The sequence below is a fragment of the Phyllostomus hastatus genome, unplaced genomic scaffold (assembly GCF_019186645.2).
Source record: "Phyllostomus hastatus isolate PE091 unplaced genomic scaffold, TTU_PhHast_1.1 phas_contig_58, whole genome shotgun sequence".
Lineage (NCBI taxonomy): Eukaryota > Metazoa > Chordata > Mammalia > Chiroptera > Phyllostomidae > Phyllostomus > Phyllostomus hastatus.
The window spans coordinates 48,552,206-48,577,225 of NW_025333916.1; the positions used below are offsets into that span (position 1 = coordinate 48,552,206).

At 35.3% G+C, this 25,020-nt stretch overlaps 1 protein-coding gene across 1 annotated transcript in view; it reads right to left on the bottom strand.

Annotated features, from left to right (window-relative positions):
- CDH10 (cadherin 10) overlaps positions 1–25,020 on the bottom strand; it is a 138,491-nt gene extending 113,471 nt beyond the window's left edge. The window contains exon 1 of the mRNA XM_045847928.1: positions 24,766–25,020. The gene's annotated coding sequence lies outside the window, so the exon portion shown is untranslated. The remainder of the gene's footprint in view (positions 1–24,765) is intronic.

Consider the following 25,020-nt stretch of genomic DNA (forward strand, 5'->3'; position numbering starts at 1 on the left):
GGTTTTGGAGAGATACAAACATCCAGTCTATAGTAGATCCTTTATTATTATAACAGGGTAGGGCTTTATGACTGAGAAATCCTGGACAAGGTGGTTAATTGGGTCTAGAAGTGCACTGATGACGATGGAGTAATGCAATGCCCTAAATATTCTCAGAAATGTCTAAATCCTCCTGTGCTCTGAGTCATCTATTTGTTACTCAATTATGTAAAATTTTAGAGATTACCTTATAAGCACAGGCTTTTCAAAATTTCTATCTAGATTACAAATTCATTGTAGTTTTTTATCTTCCTTTTTATCCACCTCCACATCCCACCCTACATCTAAGATGGAATGTAAACTCAATAAATAATTTGGGATTGACTGACTTTTCTCACGGAACATTAGAAACAACCACCTTAAAAAAAGAAAAAAACAGACAGACATTTTAGCATACTGTAACTTGGGATGGTTTTCACATATCCTGACAGCAATTTTGATATAGTATTAAAAAGAAAAGCTTTTGGTTCATCTAAAATGAACACGCCTTATTTATGAATCAATTAAGATAAGAAAAAACCTTGCATAAGATATATAAAATGTTATTGTGAGCTTTGTTGTCTCAAATATCTGACCTTTGAATAAATGAAGTTTTTCTAAAATGGAACAAGCACATTAAACACTGAACTTGACTTAACCTCATACAAATGCAACTATTATTCTAGGTGCATGGTAAGGACAGGACATATACTTGTCAAAGTTGTACTTTTCTGACCTTTATATATTGTTTAGAATTACTCTAGGCAATCAATTCTGAGTGTGCCAGTTATAAATTACCACACTCGTGGAAAAGCAGATTGTTTTCTTCCTTCCATTGCCAGTTTTGTAAGTAGGGCCTGTACTCGTCAGTATTCATATTGGACATAAAGAATGTTGACAGAAAAGGCCCAGGCAAAATATACAAATCCTATAAAGCAGCCATCAATTTAGCTAACTGACTAGCTCTGGACAGTTTGTTTCAACTTTTGAAGGTTTATGGAAAACTCTTTTTAGTTTCATCTTATCATCAAGGTCTAGCTGCCAGCAAGTATATGAGACATTTGGAACTTTCAGCAGTTGACTTTATGTTCTGAGGCTGAGACTGGGATATATCTGCCAGCATGCAGCAAATATCAGGGCTCCAATGCAGTTTAATTCAGGAAGGCGTCTCCTTCATCACCTGTCTACTGAAGGGCAGTCAGAGCTGCCAGTTCAGGGGGGTTGCTCCTTAGAGTATCTGAGCGCTGTTGCCCCTCACCCCTGGCCTACAACACTGAGGGGCGTCCGAGTAGCACTGGGGAGAAGGGAAACCAAAGAAGTGACCTACTCTCCTTGAAATCTTGAGGACAGGTCAACATCTAGAAATCTAACAGAATCCCCACATTCATTCATTGATTTATGTAACCAATACATGTGAGCTGGGAGGACAGGAAGGTAAACGAGTCAGTGTTCTTGCCAGCACAGCTTACGCTGGAAGCTTTAAACAATAAACACAATAAAAAAGTAACACAGCAGAAACAAAAACAAGCAAATTCACTATCGTCTAGAGCTTGATTTCCATAGGAGGCTACTACTAATAAACAAATGGAATACATAAAATATATAGCATGTTGGGTGTGTGAGGTGTTTAGGGAACACCAAAACTGGAAAATGGCAAATGAAGTGTCAAAGAGTTTCTATTTTAAAGAGGGTTTTGTCAAGAAAAGTCCTCCTGTAGGGGTCATGTTTGATTAAAGACCTGAAGGAAGGAGAGTGAGCTTGCCCTTGCAGTTATGTGTATGTAATATATATGTAAATGTACATATGTCTGTATATGAAAATCTTCCCATTCAGAGGGGATATTAAAGTGCAAAGACCTCACCCAGAGCAGGGACATGACAGAATGTTTTATGGTCAGCTAGAACCAGTCAGTGCGGCTGAAACAGTGAGTCCTGGGACAGAGACGAGTTTAGAGAGGGAACGGGGAACAGACAACAGAGAGGTTTTGCCTGCTCTTGCAAAGTCTCTGGCTTTTACACCATGTGAGATGCTTGCGCAAAATAGTGCCATAGTATCACCTGGTTAACAAGAGGTTGAAGTAGGGCAGACAGGGAAACAAGGGGACCCATATGAAGCTTCAGTCAGGATGAAGACTCTAGAAAATATCAGCACAAACCCAATCTCATGAAGCACAGCTGACCTTTGACAGAATGTGTTCACTTGATGTGGTGAATGATTGGTAACTGAAATTTCTTAGCTTCTGAATACTGTGGGTAAGACTGAACATGGCTGATCAAGAATACACCCAATAATTTGCAAGGAAGAAGATAGGAGCATGAAGGAAGAAGGGGCATTCTAATAGGCAGCCATATCAAATTCTGCAGGTCTGTTGGTACTAAAGAATATGTTGTACTAGGCTGCAGAATTTGAAATGCATCAGGATGGTGAGAATATGCAGAATCAGAGATGTGCTTTAGCCAAAGCACTCTAGGTTCTGATCAGAGAATAGGTCACCATTCTAAAACCTTGTAATTTTTGACATTGATAATCATGATGCACTTTAAATCTGCTAATACAAACTTCTGGACACAAACTCTGGCTTGCTCTTCTTCAGGTCTCCAGCATGTAAAATTTCTAGGACAAAAGAGGCATTCACTGGTGGTTGTAGTATGGCAGCCCTCAGTATTTATGAGACACCAAACATTGCCTCATATATGTTAATCACAAAGACATAAGATATAGTTTGTCAGGGGGGGAACCCTCTAATGTCAGATTTATATTGTACCCACGTATTTTTAAATATTTACTTAGAATCATTCCATTTTGTAAAACTTAAATAAATGATAGGAGTCCTCTAGCTCAATTCTTCATTTTCAATAGGATTCTGAGACCAAATAAAGTTATGTGACTTGCAAATATGACCTTAGTTCTGGCATTTTCTAGTACACATAAAACTGCAAGGTGGCTTCAAAGAGCGCTGTGCTTATCATGCTAAGTGTATGGAAGGAAGCTGGAAAAAAATAGTATGCTTCTGCCTGAAATGCGTATTATTTTACCTGTCCTTTCTGTCACACAGAAGGAAGATACAGGACTCGGAAACAGAGCTACTAGATCAGGCAGGCTCACGGTGCTCATTTTCTGGCAATTCTAAGGCAGCGGTTCTTGAAGATGCAGGAAGCCAGTCAGGCACACTCCCACGGGGGGGTGCTGGTTTTATTTAACAGTCCTGAACAGCTGGAGAGCACACCGCTAACAACCACTTGAGCATGAAAGTGTCTGATGATTGCACATAAAATATGACATCCAATGAGGAAAAAGGTAATAACAGTATACAACAACACATGTGCGTGTAAGCTCCGTAACAAATTTGAAAAGGGAATTGCCATTGTCATGTGCATTCTTATAGAGTATTTCTTTCAAATAAAAAGTAATTTAAGCAGTAAGAACAATTATCTCTATTCAATCACTCCAAAGCTCCATGAATGAAAAATGATATGAAGTTCGAGGCAGAGAAGAGGAAAACTTCAGACAAAGATTTTCAGAGAGGGAGGGAGTTTCCCAATAGCATCTGGGCATCATCTGAACAAAATACTTATGAAATGAAACAGTCCTCTGGTCCGAGGGTCTCTTACCTTGCAGAAAAGGAAAGCTATCAGAAACAAAGCAAGCAGAAAGCAATGCTGAAATCCAAATGCAATTGCAGGCTGAGCTGTACTTTAAAATAGCCACATATGTGTTTTTAGGGATTTGTCTCACGGCATATGTCTTTTTTTTTCACATAACTGTCAACTATATCAGTGATGAAAATGAAAAATGTATCACTCAAAACTAGTTTTTTTTTCATTTTCTGAACTGCACCTTATCTAATGAGAAATGTAAGTCCTCTCCCTCTTTTTTTTTCCCCTAAGAAATACATTTCTGTAACATCTCTTCACTATCAAAGTGTAACAGCAGGCTGAAGGAAAATACTCACACAGCAACCAATTTTTTGAGAACTCTCTAGATGTTCCAAGGTCTAGTAAGGGACAAAACCCCAGCCATCAACAAGCAGCCTCTTATTGTGAGAAAGATACAACTTTTAAACCATTAACATACCTTCCTCTACATTGTTTTATTTATAGCATCATTACAATCAGCCATATTAAATATTTTTGTTATTTAGATTTTTAGATTTTTATTTTCAGATCCCTACTCTGGAATATGAATTCCACGAGGTCATTAGATTTTAGTCTCTTTTATAGGTGGATTTTTCCCCAATACCTCAATCAATATTTAAATGCATCAGTAAAAAGATTACCAAATATTGCAGAAAACTGTTGCATCAGATTGTGGTAAACAACATAAATAAAGAAATAGAAAAACTGAGTTCTCTCTGAGACATTAAGAAAGCTATAATGAGGTAACACAGATTGGGTATGGTGGTCAAGAAGGCTGCAGAAAGATTTTATGTCAGTCTGTAAAACTATGGCTATTTCCATATTAATGACCAAAGACTTTTTCTAAATCATGTCATTATATTTCTTCTCTCATTAACCACATCAAAAAGTATTCTTCTTTTTAAGAATGTAGTGTTGTAATTTCATTTCTGAGATCTTGATCTAGAAAGGAACTTAAAAGTCAGCTCTTGTAAATGTCCAATCTTTGATGAAAGCAATATAAACTCAAGAGGTATTAGGCTTGAGTTAAAGATCCCTTGGTTGGTGAATGGGCCAGACTGGACTCATATTCTGAAATGTTCAGTGTTTCTATTGTAAATGCCTATGCACCAGGAGCCTCAGTGTTCTCACACAACGCAGACTGCATTACCTCAAAGAAATATAATAAAGCTAGAAACGGCTCACAGAAAGACAACAAAACTATCATTAACGAAATAGAAGAGCTTTGTATGGGAAGACCTTAAAGATTAGAATCTTCAATCTGGAAACTCTGACATCTATTAAATCATGAAGAAGGTGGATAGTGTGAAAGCCAAGCTTTCCACAAACTTCAATTACACAAGGTCTAAGGGCACCCTTTGAAGTTTAAAAGAGATAAATTTAGGATAAATAATGGGAAGTGCCATACTACTTGATTTATTAGGTAGAGAGCTCATGGAAGTAACATGAGCAGAAAATATAATAGGTTCATAAATGGTTTAGATAAAAAACATACAATAAATCAATTCTAGACTATTAAAAGGAAGTGGCCCAATATACCATTAATGCGGCTTTTATCTTTGTCAAAGTACAGGGCTCTCCTTGCTCTTTAGTTAAATTCAAAGTGATCAAGGCTGAACACTTCACACTGAAAGGAAAGAACCAGGTGTCTCAGAAATGTGGGCTCTATGGCAAGAGCTGACGCAGTGCAGTGCTCTAACGCAGCAAGTACTCAGTGCCTGCTGAGGGAATGAATTTCCTGCAGCCAAGCCAAATTCTCCAAATGACCATTATGAAAATGTGATTCAATTTAGTGAGCTCTCTCTGAGGGTTCAGTAAATGTTTACATTTAACTGCAGTACCTTTCAGATATATACCAATATGTATCTGATATATTTTTAAGATATATATTATACACATACATATACGTGTATGTGTGTATATATCACACATTCACAAACATGGAAAACATACCAAAGGCTAATGTTATTTCTCTACCAGATACTCATTCTAGATTTTGATACATGAAAATATTAGTCTCTTGGTGTTATGGACCTATAAAGTCCATCACATTGTAAAATGTTATTCTTAACTGACAATTATCATCATTATCTATTAAAATTACTCAGCAATTATGTCAGAGTGGCCATGGGCTTTTAGGTAGAATTGTGCTCTCATATCATGATACTAGTGCTACATAGATCTAAATGACTCATAGAATAATGTTACTGGCAAATGTATAAACTAAGCATAAAAGCTTGTACACAGTTTTGTGAAATTATCAACAGTTGTGCTTAAAATACAACACAAAAGTACTAATTGAAAACATAACACAAAACTGATAGCATTCAAGTTAATACTAATTTTATATACAGATTTTTTCATTTCATAGAAACTAAGTGGTTGATGAATGCAAGCATGGTACCCAGAGTTAAAATGGAAATGCTTTAGAGATAAAAGTATATAAAGTAAACACTTTTCCTTATGTGTCAATACTTTCAAATAATTCTCATACTTCAGTGAAAGGTCATTTGAAGCTCACTTAGCAAACAACCATAAGAGATATAATAATTTCAACTCTGTTCTTCTTCCAAAATCTAGTGGAAGTGTGAAAGCTACAATGATCACAATGAAAAAGTGGGTCCTAAAATGACATAAGGTTAATTTTTACAACAAAGATACTAATCTTAAATATATGAATGCATTAAATGTATTCATGTTATCATATGAAAGCCCACATGTTTCAAAATTCATATAACCTGAATCAGGTTTCTGAAAGCCAGGTTTATGTCATAACATCAAAAAGGTTTTCTAACAGTGAATTTTTAAAAATATATAAAATCCTCTTATGGTTTGAGCCACATGGGTAAGAAGCGTTGTTGAATGTTTTCCTGGCACTAACTGTTTAGTTTATGGAAACTCGGTGAGTAGTGTATTTGTGTGTGCACGTACTCGAGTGAGTCAACGCACCTTATACAGAGGAATTTCAGTGTCTGGAATCTTTCATTTTGCCTATGTTCAATAGACTACATAATAACTATTGAGCCATTTGTATTAAGCTTTTTTGAAAAATCCATATTCGTAGCACTTTCTAACAAAAGTACGTATATATGATGAAAACGGTTCTCTGACTGCAGGCACAGGAACTCCCTAGCCCTGTAACCAGAGCAACTATTGTGACCGCTGTCCTAGGCAAACTTTAAAAATATTCCATGTACTTCCAAAAATATCACTATATGGCTTATTTGCCTAACTTGGCACATTAAAATATAATGATAATAAGATCCAAAAAATGACTTAATGTTCACTGAGGAATTTATGGCAATTTTGCAAGTTAGCTGTTTTAGTAACTTTTCCAACCTACAATGCAAATTTTCTCATCATTCATGAATTTTGACAACTCAGTTGTACATACTATTAAAACAGTGCCTAAAATATGGCACTGTTTTACTTTTATATGATAAACCTTACTTATTTTAGGCCAATTTTCACTCATTGAAAAAGAAACAATAAAAATAAGTCAATAGTAAACACAAATTGTATTAAAAATAGGAGTAGAAAAGTCAATCGTAAGTTTTCTTCTACCAGGAATTCAGGAATATATATAACATCATTTTACCTTGACAACAGACAATTCATCAATTCAACAGTTACTGAGTACTTGTTATGGGGTAGAGGTTATGAATGGAGGGCCAGTACCCTATTGCCAGAGCTTGCATTCTGGCTCTCTCACTTTCTGGCTGTATGATTTGTGATCACTATCTAATCTCTCTTTGCCCCTGTTCTTTCACTTGTAAAATACAGTATTATTACACATTTCCTTCCATATAATGATGAAAAGAAATACTAGATATACATCACTCTCTACAGTGTCTAGCACTTAAGAAGTTCTCAATAAAAGATATTTATCTTTATTATGGGTATTGACTAATAATTCCCTTTAAAGCTTTTTAATAGAAAAACATATATAAATAACCCCTATTAGCAAAAGCACAATGATAGCTTCAACTATAATGTTTAGAGTATGTACTATATACTATATAATACTAGTATATTACATGTATTACCTCAGTTAATTATAAAAATAAATAAACGCATTAAGTTGATACTGAGTTTTCATTTTATATTGAGAAAGACTTTGACCACTAGTACAGCATGGTAATAATAACACAAGGATGGGAGTTTTATGACATAAGCTTTACTTTGTATTTTGCCAAAAACTGGGTGCGAGACTAAGGGCAGGTTGTTTTCACTAGAAAAAAATAATTCGAGAGTTTGAAATAAATAACCCCTGGTTATGCAAATGAGCCTGAACTGAAGTAAAATTTAAACAAAACTTTCTGACACATCAAAGATACCACTCATTAGTGTGACCATCAGCAGCTGTAAGAGCTTTGAAACACTAGAACCCACCCACAAACAGGGACTAGATCAAAGTGCACTTCCATCACTGAAAGAAGATGCTAAACGCCAATCAACCCATAATGAACTTTCACGGGGTGGAGGAAAATCACAGACATCAAATGAAAACTCAGAGCACATCTGAGGAAACTGCATATCAGAGTACAGCAGAGCACACATGAGGAAACTGCTAGGGATAGAAAATGGGCACAATTAGCCCTGCCTGCTGTGGCTCATTGCATTGAGCACCAGGGCACCTGTGAATCAAAGGGTCGCTGGTTTGACTCCTAGTATAAGGCACATGCCTGGGTGTGGGCCAGGTCCCCAGAAAAGGGAGAGTGAAAGGCAACCACGCATTGATGTTTCTCTCCCTGTCTTTCTCCCTCCCTTCCCCTCTCTAAAAATAAATAAATAAAATCGTAAGGAAAAGAAAATGGGCAGGATTATTTATGTATTAGCATAATTCCACTGACACTCTCAGGGTTGAGTTACCTTGGGGAAACAACAGAAAAGTTTTTGGTTGACTGAGCATTTGGATTTATATTAACACCACCCTTGGAGGCATATAAAATGCCAAGAATAATAATTATTTCTTTAACTTTATTTGCCCCGAGTGTTTAGGGCAAGAAATATATTTTTAAATAAGCTTTCAAAATAGTACCTCTTTAAAAAAGGTTTTTTTATCATGTCTGAACCCCTTAAACTAGTATTTTAAGTTTTTTCATAAATGTAGTTTTCTCAGCATATTTTCTTACTGAGCAACCAAAATTCAGTGTTCATTCCTGGCTTTGCTCAGAGATACAAATTCTGGAATCGCTGCCCTTACATACATTCTATACATCCTCCAGGCCAAGGTCAAGTAACAATCTCATCTGCCCCATTACTTCAGCTTTTGGCCTTACACTGATGACTGCTAGTATTTACTGCTTTAGAATAATTTTAGCACTTAATTTTATACTGCCAAGTACTCTGTGTGATATTTTGTTTCTTGGTATCATAATGTCTCTTACTTTTTCAGTTGTATTTCTCTCAGAGTGGAACACCGAGCTCTGTGGACAATTTGTGCTTAAAACAATTAATGGCTATAAAGTAAGGGATGATTTGAAAAATCAAGTAAGAATTTTTGTATATCAAAATGAACTATTTCCTCTTCCATGCTCTTATTTTTCAAGGATACTTGTTATTTTTTAATGTATTTCTTTCCTTTTCAAAATTGACTTAGAATCAGTTTATGGGTTCAGACATAAAAACAGCACCATATTTTCTAGTTACAATTATTTATCTGATTTTTACATTCAAGTCACCTGGCAAGAATTTTAAACTACATAGCCACACCATAACTCTGAAACTTCTGACACCGAAGGTCTGAGGAGGGCCAGTTATGCATATTAAGTGAGTAAGGCAATAAATCAGGTAGAAAAAAACATTACAGACTTACACACCAGAAACCTATAGTTTTATTAACTAATGTCACCCCAATACATTCAATTTTAAAAAGTTATTCAAATTTAAAGTTTTTAAATTCAAATTCAGAAAGGGTTTGCAGGAACAACAAACCCACGTGTCCTATAAAGGACACATGGACAATAAGGGGGGATGGGAGGGAGGTGGGGAGGGACGGGGTGGGGGTTGGGAAGGGGTGGGGGGAAAAGGCAGAAAACTGTACTTGAACAATTAAAATAAATAAATAAGATTTTTAAAAAAAGTTAAAAAAATGAAAAAATAAACTACAGTTACGAAAACAATGTTTTGTGACCAACTACAAAAAATGGACACAAATCTAATTTTACTTATTAATTCAACATAATGTAACATTTTTGCTGAAGAAGGTATGGAATCTGGTTCTGATTTTCAATTAGACACTTCCATTGATTAAAATAACCTGCTTTAGATATCTAAAAATGTAACAACACTTTTGACTAAGGAGAGAGAAAATATTTTCCATTGGCGAGAAAAACCACCTTTTAATGAGTTATTTGATCTTTCAGTGGAGTGTATTTATCTACGCAGCACATTTATCTATAAAATGTAAACCATAACATATGTCCTGCTTATCTGATGCATGCATTTCTTTATTACACATGTGTTATACGTGGGAGTTACTGACTTATGTTGTGGTTGTAGACAAAAATCTAAATGATTCTGGTTTTAAGAAAAGCAATTATATACATAAAAGGCACATATAAAAAATAATACAACGGTGATTATAACCCACAGTAAAAAAAGAACTATAAATAAAAAGTTAAGAGTTTCCCAAAGGTCAGGAGCCCTTATTGCAGAACTTAAAAAAGTTCTTAAGGAAAAAGTAACACATGAAGCCAACCAGGCTGCAATGAGTTTCAGCTGTGGGCCTGGGGGTAGGGTGACCAGTAGAAACAAAGCTAGAGATATTTAAAATAATAATAATAATAATAATAATAAATTCTGCTACAACTGTGAGCAGTGCAACTGTGAAGCAAATTGAGAGGAGGGGGCAGAAGAGTCTGCAATGATTTAGAAGAACAAGGAAGGTTTAGATCACATACAATTTAGAGTTTTGGATTTTACCCAGTAAACAGTAATAATGCTGGTAATATTTACTAGGACTGTACGAATTTTATGTGTGTATGTGTGTGTGCATTTTATAATTGCAGCTTCATTTAATCTTTTCAGCAGGCTTAAGCAGGAGCCACATTACCCTGTCTCCTAGACAGGAAGCTCCTTGGGGGCAGAGTTAATAGTCTATGTGCCCCTGCCCACCCCTGGAGTGACAGCCGCTTACCACTGTGCAGGAGCATCTCTCGGAATGGAATTGTGCAGGGAATTTCTCGAGCTAGTGAGTGAAACAAAGGGTCACAGCTTGAAGGTTTTAGTTTCCACCTCATCCCTCAAAAAAGCCTGTCTCAGACGTGCACATTGGCACGTGCCCTCGTCGCTAACCCCAGAGTAGCCCACCCTCTTCTCTAGTACTGAGTTAGAATCAAGGAATGAACCAATTTTATAGATTTCATAGAGTTAGGATTTAAAGGATTTATCAAATCATATTTGAGGGGGGAAACCCTGAAGATTCATAAGCAATGCATTTTTAGTTGTAGGTCCTTTAAAAAATAGTAAGAAGTTTAAAAATTGTTCCAGGATACTGGTTAATGATGGAAATGTCCCCTATTACTTGAGGCTAAATTATCTTGGGTAAACAGGTATGCTATGTTTTAGATTAAAATCAAGAAGTAACTAGACATTTCTAGCTAAAAGTGTCTTGAATTGTTTTTGGCTTTGTTTTTTCCTCACCAAAGGTTGTGGTTTCATATGTTTCTTTCTATGATTATCCACTCACTATTCATTCTGCAAAATAACTTTCCCCTAAGCAATAGCACTAACTGTGAATATGACATCATCAGCAGATTTCATCTATATTTTACAAATTTCTAAATACACCATTTCAATTCATCTCCCTTTTAGAGTTGAAATAAATATTTTACAAATTTATTTGAAATAATAAACAGTGTACAGCACTGCATAGGAAAAAACAACAACCCTGGCAGTCTTTTGAGAATAAAAACAAATCAATAGTAATATCTCTTAGAATAGAAGCACTTTTGTTGACAGAGGGAACACAGTCTAATGGGAAGCAAAGTATTCTTTGTTTTCAGTCAGACTGGGGCTGTGCATGAGAAATGACCCGCTCTGACCACTGTCTTTTATATTAAAGGACAGCCTAGTGTGTTCAAAAAAGAAAGAGAAAATAATTTGCTTTATAAAGATGGATAACTTATGGCTTTAACATGTAACAAGCACAGAGATGATCATCAGAAGATGATTTCTGTAATTTTATAAATTTGTCCTTAGACCCCAGTGAGCTCTATGGTTTCCATTAAAGTTAATCACCCCAGTCCCTAAAGAGTGGCAGTGCAGGATGTGGTCACACCATGCCCATAAGTGGCACTAAGGGATCCCATGTCCAGTCTTGGAATTGAAGTATGACTCAGGTTTTCATGACACTGATGATGGTAATGAGGATGAGGATGATGAGGATGATAATGATGGTGAACAGTAATACTTTCGGATGGTAACATAAATGTGTCCAAATAGATAGAACAGACAGATAGACAAGAGATAGTTATAGATATAATTATAGACACAGCAATGAATTAGATAAAATAGTTTTTGCTCATCTTTTGCTATGGACAATTTACAAAGTAAAAGCATTCTTCTCAAATTTTTTTTATTAACAAGGAAATGTAAGACCATATGAGCAGTCAATGGCTATTTCAGATTTTAAAAATGAAGAAGTGTTTTTTTCTGGTTGCTAAGAAATAACTGTATTGTTTTGTTTTGAAGTTTACTTCCTTGTAACATTTACAGAAGCAGGAACCACAGGCCCTACCGTCGTTCAAGTTTGTTAGTAGAACACACACAAGTAAGATGTTGGGTAAACATGTGCATCACACCATGCAAATTATAATTTTTCGAGTATTTGTGGAAAAGTAAAAGCAAAAATAAGATAGAAACAATAAATTTTGTTTCGCTGAACTTCCACTGAAAAACACATTCAATAATCGAGGTGGCTAGCATTAGTTCTTTGCTTTTCTTGTAGGCTGCATATTTACATTTAAGTTTCCAAAGTGCAAAAATAACAGTAACAAATCTCCTGGTTTCCTCGTTTTGCACACCAGAGGCTCTGAAGGAATTTTGTGTGGAGAAATTTAAACATTTAAGGCTCATTAGAGTGGACTTGCAGCCGCACTGTAAAATTGTATTTTAGCTTAACAATTATAACTTGCCTCAAAGGTGCTTAAATATTTTGCTTGTATTTTTGTAAAACAGTATTTTTACAATTAATATAAACATGTAAAAACTGAATATCAACATAATCACTTCAATGTCATTTTATAGCCTTTAACAAGTTTACATTTTCTCGATGCTTCCTGAAGCCAGAGAGCATTCCCTAATATACTATGATGTGGCCACAAGGTGGCTCCAAACACCTAAATGTTATTTTACCTCTCGAGGCGTGAAAAGAATTTTACCAGAAATATTAACAGCAATGTCTCGTATAAATGGGTCAATACTGCAAAAAATATAAGCTTATTGCAACCTTCTGATTAAGCTTTGAGTATAATTTATATCATTTTAAAATGCAAACATTCACAACAATATCAAATGTTTGACAACCTTGAGGAAATCTGATGGATTTTACTTAGTCTGCGTAATTCCTTATTTAACATTTCTTTGTTAGTTTTAAAATTAATTTCTCTTTTAACTTTGCACAATTTTATTCTCACTTGATTTCCAGCTACACAAAAGGAAAATATCTGCAAAGTAATGAACTTTTTTCTCACAAAATTGAAGAATTTTAAGACTAAAGAGAAAGCATGTATTTTAGCCCTTGGAAGAACTAATTCTAAAATTGCCTACTTTTAGAAAGCCAAGTAAACTGAAGTATACAACATTAATAAAATATTTTAAATTAGTATCCTCATCAATCAGCCATAGATTGTTAAATCATTTAACCAAATATTATAGTGAAGCCATCAAAACAAATTGAATATTTTTATTTTTTTAAGATTTTATTTATTTATTTTTAGAGAGGGAAGGGAGTGAGATAGAGAGAGAGAGAAACATCAATGTGCCGTTGCTGGGGGTTATGGCTTGCAACCCAAGCATGTGCCCTGACTGGAAATCGAACCTGGGATACCTGGTTCGCAGCCCAAGCTCAATCCACTGAGCTACGCCAGCCAGAGCTAAACTGAATATTTTTAAATGATTAAAACATTTAATAAAGATGGTATGAAGATTGTGACTTTGACTAGATAAATAATAAACACATAGATAAAATGTCATATACAATGATGGAAAAATCAGAATTATTGTTACCATGTTACTAAATTACACTTGTTGTCTAGGTTTTGTCTCTATTATGACTCATCTCACCTTTAAAGGTGGGCGGAAAAGAAAAAGTGCCAAGTATATTCTTTAACATGTGAACTTCTAAAATAAATATATTAATTAGTCCTGAATTATAAATAAGACTGAAAAAAATGAATGCCGTGACATAATTCTGAATTTTAAAAGTAAAGTTAAAAAAAAAGGTATTTAAAGACTTACAGAAATGTCTATTTTATTACCTCAAGGTTTGGTTTGTACGTTTATGTAATCCACAGAATTCATTCCTGATGCTTTTTTTTAAATTATGATATAAAACAAAAAAAAGAAGTAAAAAAAAAACCAGAAACAGTGACTTTAAATTAATCTTCATATCACCTTGAATGTGAAGAAGAAGAAGAATGAACTACCTAAATAAAACCTTTTAACATTTTCACATTGTGCAGCAGATGATATGTCTTCATCATCCGGTTCCTGGGACCTCGTCTAGAAAAGCAAGATCCCACCGACCTTTCAGCTCGTAACACGGACTGCAGAATTATCCCGGAGATTTATTGGTACCCAAAGTTTAATGAGATTATTTCTGTAATGCATTGCCTCTGTTCATCATTCTTGTTCTAATTCTCATTACTCTGACCTCAAGAAGGAGAGCCTGTGAACGGAAGCATTACGGTAGTGTATTCAGAACGGCTCCTGTTTCACCTGAGTGAGTTCGTGCGGCTTATGGAGCTCACAACAGTTAGTCTCCATCTTTCTAACGCTTTCTCCCTCCCTGTCTCTTTTTTGGGCCCTCACATCACTTTCAAAATTCTTATCTGTTAATTCCCTAGCTCATGCATGAGTCTGAGAATACAATTTAAGTTTTCAAGTGACATTCTGTCTTTGTGCAAGGGACATTTCCACCATCATTAGGGAATAAATATATATACAACAGTTATATTTAGCCCTTTCCAGTTATAATAGGTCGTATAAGCCTATTCTAATAATAACAAATAAATAAATTGCATCCTTAGAAATTACCTGGTTCTAATTCCAATTTTTACTAACCAAATATATATATATATATGAAAAATGTATTATCAGCAGAATAAGTGACAAAATCAGATTTCAAACAAAGAAAGGATTTCTCATTTCAACTCAAGCACAAAATTGTTTTACATAATACAAGTTAAATTTTCCAAAAATTTTAAAGGATAGTAGCAAAGTCATATCACATACACTATGGTTAAAAAGTTCACTGGACAATGGTGGGGGGAGGACTGAATGTGGGAGGTGGAGGGTGGGTGGGGTGGGGGAGAGTAATGGTGGAAAAATGGGCACAACTATAATTGAGCAATACAAACAAAAAAACAGAAAACACTCAATATTAATGAAAAAGCACAGGCCACGTGAATTTATAATGTAATAATAATAATAATAAAATGATCGGTAACAATAACATGTAGCACTAGAATACTGACTTTGCAACAGGTATTATTAGCCCTTTACATTGTAGGGTTTCTTCTTATCATGACAATTACACTATTGTGTGAGTAGTTATTAACCCATTTTACAGATGAAAAACTGCCAGGAATATTAAATCTTAAACATATTTAATACTAAATATATGATGAGTGACATAGGATTTAAACCCAAACAGCTTAGTACCATGGTCCATACTTTTGTCCATCAACAAAATTCTAAGAGAGGCAATCTTGCCATTATAAGAAAGGCAATCTCACTTTGTAGTATCTGTATTAATGTGACCTTCATCAGTTGTCCTCACAACAACAGAATATTGCATGGAAGAAACTTTTTCAGAGTGACCAAGTTTAAAACTCAAAGGCTTCTATGGACTAAATATTTTGATTGCTTGTGGGGATGTGGAAGCTTCTATTCACAATAATTTTCAGCAATAGAATTGTAGGGTCTTCTTGGTCCACAGGTGTATACTTTTTATTTAGGCATCTTTTCTGGAATGGAAATACTAGTCTCATATTTGAGTCCTTGTCACAAGATGACAACTGGCCATTGCAAATATGGAGTGCAATGAGAATCACCTTCTACTATGGCTACTCAGACCTGAAGCAGAATTCACTCTCAGGAATCCAGTGAATGGATCTGAGGGTACACAAAAATGTATCTGGAACTAATCTACTAACTTATTCTGATATTTTTGAAAGAGGTTATGTGTTTTTAATAAATAATACATTTTAAAAAATAGGTGAAATTAGTGCATATTATTCATTCTAAAAGTACCTACTACTCATCCTTCTTGCATTAATCAAAGGAGAAATATAGTAAGTCATTTGTTTATTCATTTAATGCCTCACTGTGACAGAGGTTTGGTCTTGTTTTCCTTTCTCTCCATGTGTGCATCTCAGGATGTTTGCATAATGTCTGACTTACGGTAGGCCTTAAAGAATACATGACGAATGAAGGAATGAAAGAATGAATGAATAAAGCAATATACTGAGAGGCTTTTTCAGTAGTTTATATAATAGAACATAAAAAATGAAGTCTGTGTTATTTGGAGAAATTAGGTGACTGCTGACTGATACTCTGTTATCTAATTTAATACTATTCCATGAAAATGAAAACATTTAAAACTACTAATGTTTTATTATAAATCATATAATAGTTGTGATTATCTCACATTATAATCATCTCTCTTCAAACACAAAATCTATACTGGATTCATCCTTTTTAAAAGAAGATTTTATTTATTTATCTTTAGAGAGGGATGGAGGTGAGAAAAAGAGAGATAAATAAACATCAGTGTATGGTTGCTGGGAGTCATGGCCTGCAACCCAGGCATGTACCCTGACTGGGAATCGAACCTGCGACACTTTGGTTCACAGCCCACGCTCAATCCACTGAGCTACGCCAGCCAGGGCTGGATACATCTTTTAGATGTACAAAATACATCCTTACATGCCTGGGTGTGGCAGTAGGAATAGTCCATACAATCTTCCCCCCAAATAAATTAATGAAATTAGAGGCTGAGAAAAATTGAGCAAGTTCTTATTTAGATTTCAGGAGATTATTTAAATGTATAAAGAAAAAATTTGCAAAAGAAATACATGACACATGCAAAAGAATAAAGAACTACATAGCATAGCCAAAAATCAAAATATTGTTAAAGATTGTAAATTTTGCCTTGTCATTGTAGATAACTTGTTAGCACTATTAGTAATTTTCCATAAAGCTCTTTTGAGGACAGTTATATGCAACATCTTAGTTTTCTTTTATCAAAAACAAGGTTCACCATGGCTGGTGTGGTTCAGTGGATTAAGGAACGGCCTGCAAACAGAGAGGATGCTGGTTCGATTCCCCATTACGGCACATGCCTGGGATGTTGGCCAGGTCCCTGTTTAGGGGTGTGTGAGAGGCAACCATTGGATGTTTCTCTCCCTCTCTTTCTTCCTCCCTTCCTCTCTCTCTAAAAATAAATAAATATCAAGAAAAAGAAAAAAAAAGGCTCTTCTCATCCACACTATTTTCATCTTGGACCTACGTAGAAATGGGTTTGACCCAGCTCCTACCAATAAAGTGAGCTGAACCAATGTCTTCACTCTGAAGTCAAGATTATGGTTGCCACTTCTTAACTTCACATCTCCACGGGGCTGGATGCTCAGCAGAAGTTGTACACCTAACACTGACATGTCTTTGTGCCAAAAAGAAAGCATGTTTTCCCTCATTTTGTTCAAATTTCATACGGTGTGATGGAAGATCCAACTCCAAGAAGAAAGCTGAGTAAAGAAATGATTTTTCTTAACACAGATTTTAGGGATATTTAATTTCTTGAGTATTTTTTTTACTGTTGAAAATAAATACTTGTATCTATTCCCAAGACAGTGAAGTTTTACAAATTGATTTTTTAAAATTATGTAGAACAACCTAGTTATTAAATGTTGAAAAAACTGGGGCATATGTTTTAAAAAGGCCTCAGTAGTGAAGATTCTTAGAAAAATGTAGGGTTCTCTCTCTCTCTTTTTTTTAATTGTATGGATCCAAAAAGCTTTATGTCAGTAGGGGGAAAAAAAACATTTATTTAGTACAGAAATTCTGCAGAAAACCACCATTCTTTATTCTGGCAGGAAAAAGAAAGGAGGAAAAAGAAGAGAAAGAGGGACAAGGCCTTCCAAGGACATATTCTGTACTTAGCATTCAATGTGGAACAGATCCCCAAAAGAGTAACTGAATCCTTGGTGAAGGGGGTGGAGAAAGATAGACATACTTTCCACAGGTTCTTCATGAGTAAAGGCTTGGATTCAAGTTTATAAAGCTAGATGCAGACAAAATAAGTGCTCATGCTGGTGGTTTTCACTCTCCAGAGACTACATATATAAAAGTCACTCTGGTGACAAAATGCAGTTCAGGACAACGGAGCAAGGGTAACCCCCAACTTACAATTCTTTAGGAAAAACTCAAAACAAAGAGAAAGAAGAAAATTTCATACTTGGCTAATGGTTAGTTATTATGTACTCAGTTTCTGCTTATTTGATTTAAAATGTTGACATAGGTTATTTGATTCCAATGGTAGCTTTCCTCTATGTTATTGAAAAAAAACAAATAAATACCACACTGTTGCTAAAGACAAAATTCATACGCCTTATTTTATTATCAATAGATTTAAACCAATGAATTACTGGCAGTGAAATTTTATTTTTTTCAGTTTATTTAAAGCAAACATTTTAAGTAAAATAATTCATTAATATACTCCTTGGCTGGTGTGGTTCAGTGGACTGAGCGCAGGCCTGCAAACCAAAGGGTCACTTCCTGGATTCCCAGTCAGGCCACATGCCTGGGCTGCAGGCCAGGTCCCCAGTGGGGGGCAGAGGGCAACATGCATTGGTGTTTCTCTTCCTTACTTTCTCCCTCTCTAAAAATAAATAAATGAAATTTTTGAATACACACACACAAACACACACACACTTTTGTACATGGAAGACTTACATGGTAAACACAGAACTACTCAAGTCCTTCAGTTCACATCTACCCAAACATGAGGCTATTAATTTAAAGCTGATACTTAGAGGTGAAACAACCCAGAAACTTCATGGCACTTCACCTAAATCAAAAGTCTGATTTAAGAATTATAGAAACATTCACAACTTTTTAAAACCCCAGAAGTTATCATGGTTTTCAAATTGAGTTGGTTTAACTTGATTTTATTGGGAGTAGAGTTACATGAAAAAGGAGTACCTTCACATTTTAAAAATTCATGATATTATACAAAAAATGTACTTAACCTAGGCAAATATGCTGTTTGCCTTTGATCTATTTAGGTAACTGTTAAATTTCAACTTCAAGTTTTGTATGTATAAGTACTATGTGAACATTGCAGAGAATGACCAGAATACCCCCAAGTTAAACATTAATGTTTTAATGTTTAATAAAGTTAAAACATTAACTTTATTCCGTTTATTGATTATTTTAGTTTCCCATATATTCTGCTTAACTTGATTAGTTACAGTTTGTTTCCCAATTTTTCAACTTGCTATGAAGGAGAGAAATAGTATTTTTTTTTTTTTTACTCTACAAGATCTAGAAAAGACATTTGCTCATTATATGTCAGTTTAAAGTTTAGATTGCAAAATGGTAATATTCATATCTTGTAACAAAGAAAAATCAATGTGCCCAATCAGAGGCTGCTTTTGGAAACATACAATTTATGTTTATTTTTAAAATTGGGGCTCTGTCAAACTCTTCCAATATTTTCTGTTACAGTAAATCAACAAAGATTCCCAATCAATAACTGATGTACTGAGTATAATAACTCATGTCTATGCATTCTACATCCTGATACATTGGAGAAGTCATTTCATTACAAATGCTGAATTTCCCATTATTGCTTGCGAGTGCAATAAACTGCATTGGTGCCAATTTCAAGTCCTTAAAAGCCTAGGTGTTATAATATCTATAAGAATTGCTTTCGTTTTAAAAAGACATGCTCTAGCCAACTGAATGATCATATACTTTATGCTATAATGCAAAAAATAATGTAATGAATCCAATGTATAATGTAGCAGGGGATAGAATGCTGGCCATAAAAATCACAAGATTTACAGAAATATCATTTCATACAGAATAATATAAAAAGTGCATGGAAAACTCATTCAAGGACTTTTGTAATTGTCATAGAGAGTGAAGAAAGGGAGTGAAGGAGAGAGGAGGAAAAAGGCAGGGAGGGAAGCAGAGAGAAAGCAAGATCAGTAGGACTCTGAAGTTTTTAGACATGTTATTTAATGATGAATTTCCTATTGTGAAGCAATGTTGTAATATATTTTATAGACTACAGCTTCTTTTTTTTTAAGATTTTATTTATTTATTCCTAGACAGGGAAGGGAGGGAGACAGAGAGAGAGAGAGAGAGAAACATCAATGTGCGGTTGCTGGGGGTCATGGCCTGCAACTCAGGCATGTGCCCTGACTGGGAATCGAACCTGCAACACTTTGGTTCGCAGCCCACGCTCAATCCACTGAGCTACGCCAGCCAGGGTGGAGACTATAGCTTCTTTAAAAAAATTATGTATTTATTTTTAAAAATGGGGAAGGGAGGGAGAAAGAGAGGGAGAGTAACATCAATGTGTGGTTTCCTCTCCAACACCCCCTACTGGGGACCTGGAATGCAACCCAGGCATGTGCCGGGACTGGGAATCCAACCAGTGACCCTTTGGTCCCCAGGGTGGCACTCAGTCCACTGGGGCACACCAGCCAGGGTAGCTTAATTCTGTTCTGAAACTCGAAATGTGATTTAACTTTATATTTCTGCCTCATGCAGAGTATTTATAATGAAGGCCATTTTCTAAAAAAAAAAAGGAGGGGGAGGAGGAGATTTACAATGGAACTCGCATGATTTAGTAAAGTGCTTTATGATGTTACTGGCAAACTCTCTAAGGACATGTGTCTGGCTAGCACAGAGGATTGTTTATATGAAGGCATTTCAACCTCCCACAGGCGGTCATTATTTTCAAGGAATGCTACATTTATTTTCTAAAATGAAGTATAATGTAATTTTATTTCATTCATTCTTACTCAATTTTCAGCTTTCCTTTTCTTCAATCCACCACCAAAACGGTACTGTTTCTCTAGAGAGCATCATGCACATTTCAGGAGAGAAATAAAAATATAAAGGCATTGGTGAAAACAAAGCACATTTATTCTTTTTAAAAAAATCAGGTTACTTTTTTGTGAGACATTCCATTGAAATTACAGAGTTAAGCAAAAGTTATATCAAAAGATTTTTTTTTTTAATTATCTGAGTGAGTATTTTAATGGGATCAATGCTAACATTACATTAAGGATAATGCATTCCCAGAAACCTACAACTCTAATGTGATAGATGTGACTTTTTACATTGTTTGCCTCCTGAGTAAGTTGGATTGAGTATGAAATACTCAAAGAAAGTATGGCAAAGGCAAAAATGGCCTCATATGCTTTAGATCTTCTTACAAAAGACAACAAAAATGGATTTTAAAAGGACTCAAGGTCTCATACAAAATGTCAAGAAAGGTGAGGATGCTGTGTGTAGGGCAAGAAAGAAGAAAAGGTCAGAGGTGACTCTGAGTTGATACTGTTATCTCAGAAAACAGGCACTCTGTGTTGACTGGAATTTCCTCGTCCTTATGCATGAAAAAGAAATCTGTAATTTTGAAGGTTGAAGTTATTGGGAGTAAAAGCGGGATATATTATATTATCGTTCTCTGGACCTAATCTAAATGCTTTGGGAAAAAGAAGACAGATTTTAAAATGTTTCAATTCAAGACTTTTTTATCTGCATATTTCAGGTTATTATACTTATGGATAAAGAATGAAGTTGAACTCATTGGTCTGAATAAAGTGTCAAGAAAAGGAAAGTAGGTTTTCCTATGTTAACTTTCATTTCTCAAATATGTGTTCACAATGCTAGTCCTTGGATTCTGATTACTTCTGTCAAAATACCCATAATAGGGACCATACACATGGTGCAACACTTCATCAGTGTCACCATGGCTCCATATGTGCCTAACAAGAAAGAGACCACCTTTCTTGCTACTTGGTTTTTACCTCCAGTCTATTTCAGACAAGACTGTTAAATATAACATGGTTAGTAGAGTGACTTTTTTGAAACCTGATCTAGATAGTATTTCAGTTTAATCAAAAGTAGAGTTTTCAAACATAGACCCGAAATTTTGAGGTCAAATACACAAAATTACTTATGATTGGTATAAATTATTTTTCATTTCCCTGCTTATACTTTGTTTCGATGTTTTACAAACACTTCTAATGTGGCAACAGCATTATAATGTCATTTGCATAGTAAAAATAAGATTCCATTATGGCTAATGCTTTGGAAACCCAAGGGCTAGACCAGAAATAGGTGGGTATACGTCGTGACTCGCACTAAAAAGGCTCACTGTTCAACACTATTACTGATGATAACACAACAAAAATACGGTTCACTTTGCTGCTGAATCAGCATCATCAGAGCTACGGCTGTCCCTATGCTGCAGCCTAGCGGAGTGATGCGGTATAAAAATGACACATTCCAGGATGCGGTGTTATCACTTGCTGCAAAGTAGGTTAAGAAACGGAGGACATAAGTCATATGTTCAGAAATCCCACAGACAATATACACTCTGTCCCAGTTACATGTTTATATGGAAAACTAAGTGAAGATGAAGAAATGCCCCTAGAGTCTAAACAGGGTTCACATAATCTGAAATGAACCTTTTCAGTTTCAGATACTATCTTTTCCAACAACAACAAAAAAATCATACTCCTTTCAGATGGCATTAACTTTTTAAATAACGTGGCAGAAATATATATCCCTGTAGATGGAAAATCAATTTTCTATCCCTTCTTCCTTTTTAAAAAATAAAATATGACTATAGGTAAAGACTTCACAATACAGTGTTAAATTGAATACCTATACATTACTGTCCTTATCAATAAACAGCTAATTTTTATAAATATCTAGGAATATCACTTGAAGCATTGATCAGGTACCAGGAAATTTAACTAGAGACCTCACACATATACATATGCATGTGAATATCATACAGATTACATGCTGCCTCCCTATTTTTCTGCTTTTTTTTTTCTTTTCCAAAACATTTAAGAATGTGGAATTCTATTCTTTCATTGGAGTCAGGGAAGGCATATGCATTCACCAGGGAAGTCAATTTGTTAGCAGAAAGTAATGGAAACCAAAGAAGTATCTGACTTAATGAAAGCAGACATTGACTCATACTTTAATCAGAAAAAAAAAAGTAAAAGCAAATGAAAGAAGCATTTCTTTATGTTTTTAACATCAGAATGGGTTTGTATTTGATGTGTTCCTAAGCCACAGACACACTCTGCTATATTCGTGCACTCTCCAACCCCTTCACCCTCCCCATCCCAATAAACCACTATTTCCTTCTACATTACACATTGAATACATGATGTGTTTCATTACTACACTGCAGGGAAGGGGAGCAGGGCAGATTATCTATGCAACTTATCCTTCACCTATTTTTCTATGACACAACCATCTCCTTTTTTTCTTCACCACTCTAACTAAAAATGAACCAGGAGCTCTTGTCAATGACATAATGCTTTCAAGAAAGTTCTACTAATTAAAAATCCTCACCATACCAGACCTAAAAAATGAACACACTCTTGCCAAGTGTTATTCACCACAGAGACGCTCTTGTAGCTACATTTTGAGGAAGACTAGAGAGAGGGGTATGGTGTGGAGGGAGAAAGTCTACTAACATATGCACTGAAGTATAACAGTTCTCGGCGTCAGAGGGACAGATTATTTTTAATATAGGTCCTTTAAGAAAAGAGGAAGGGAACAAAAAATAATGCGTCTCCTAAGAGCTAAGAGTAATGGATGTGTAGTTTTTGGATAACAGAAGCTTTTACTGGAATGAAGAACCACAATTATAGGAAATAGCTCTGGTTTTTTGGAAGCAAAAGATGAGATGTCAGTGTTTAATGATGTTTTTCTTTGATTGCACCTGTAGACACCTCCCCTCCCCGCGCCTTTTTAATGATAAGGACATGGTAGGTTTTTTATTGCAGGAGCATAAAAACACTTTCAGACTACTGCTTTTGCCCATGCTTACAGTTCCATCCAGTGCTATCAATAGTTACTTGTTGGGAACATGCATTTAGACTTGCAATGTGCTGCATTAATTTAACACCACATAAAATATGGATTTTATTGCAGCAGAGACAATAAATGCTGCAACTGCTGACTACATGCATTTAATCTCCCCTCTTTCATCTCCCCCCCCCATACTTCTGACTCAGACATAAAAATGAGAATATGGGAATGGTGCCTATTCCATTTCTGATAAATGTCAATCTACTTTATTTATGTGCCTGCTTAGTGACCATTGACTGTTTCCAGGAATCTGTCTTCTGCCTGTCATTTCTCTTTATTTTAAACGTACAATGAACTGTGATTATGAATAAGTGAAGAGTGAATCCATTCACATGGAATGCAAAGTAATGTTAGGTGATGCTCGAGTTCACACCACAACGTTGTCTCTCCAACTGATTTCCAAAATAAAGAACAAGTATGAACATGCCAAATTTCGCTCCATGACAGATTCTCAGCAATTGTTCAGAGTGAATAAATTCACAAACTCTAATATCATGACCCACTGTTGAGCATGGTATATAATTTATCCAGTTTTAAATTACCTCTACAGAAATCAAAGCAGTTTTTTTTCTAGAATCCAATATATATAGTTTTATGCTTATTAATTTAGTAATGCCCTCAAGATGATCATTTGGAAATAATTGCTAAATACAACTTAAAAACAAACATTTTCCCCCCAGGGAAAGGAAATAAAAGACCTTAAGGGAGTTTCAAAAAAAAAAAAAAACAGAGAGAGATGAAGTCTTCCTACCTTTTTTTATCAGCTTCTGGATAACGGAAGTTGGTTCCAGCCAAAATAACCCTGGAGAAATTGTCACTATGTCCCCTTTTTGTTTGTTTACGGCTGTTATTTCCTATCACTGATTCTACTTCAATCTAACTCGAGCTTTCTCTCAGCATCACTTTTAACTCTGGACGGCAGGGAACAGAAGAAAACGGGGCTGGGGGGTGCGGCGAGCTCTCTCTGATTGGCTTTCATTCAGTGCTCCTGATTAAGGGAGGAAAA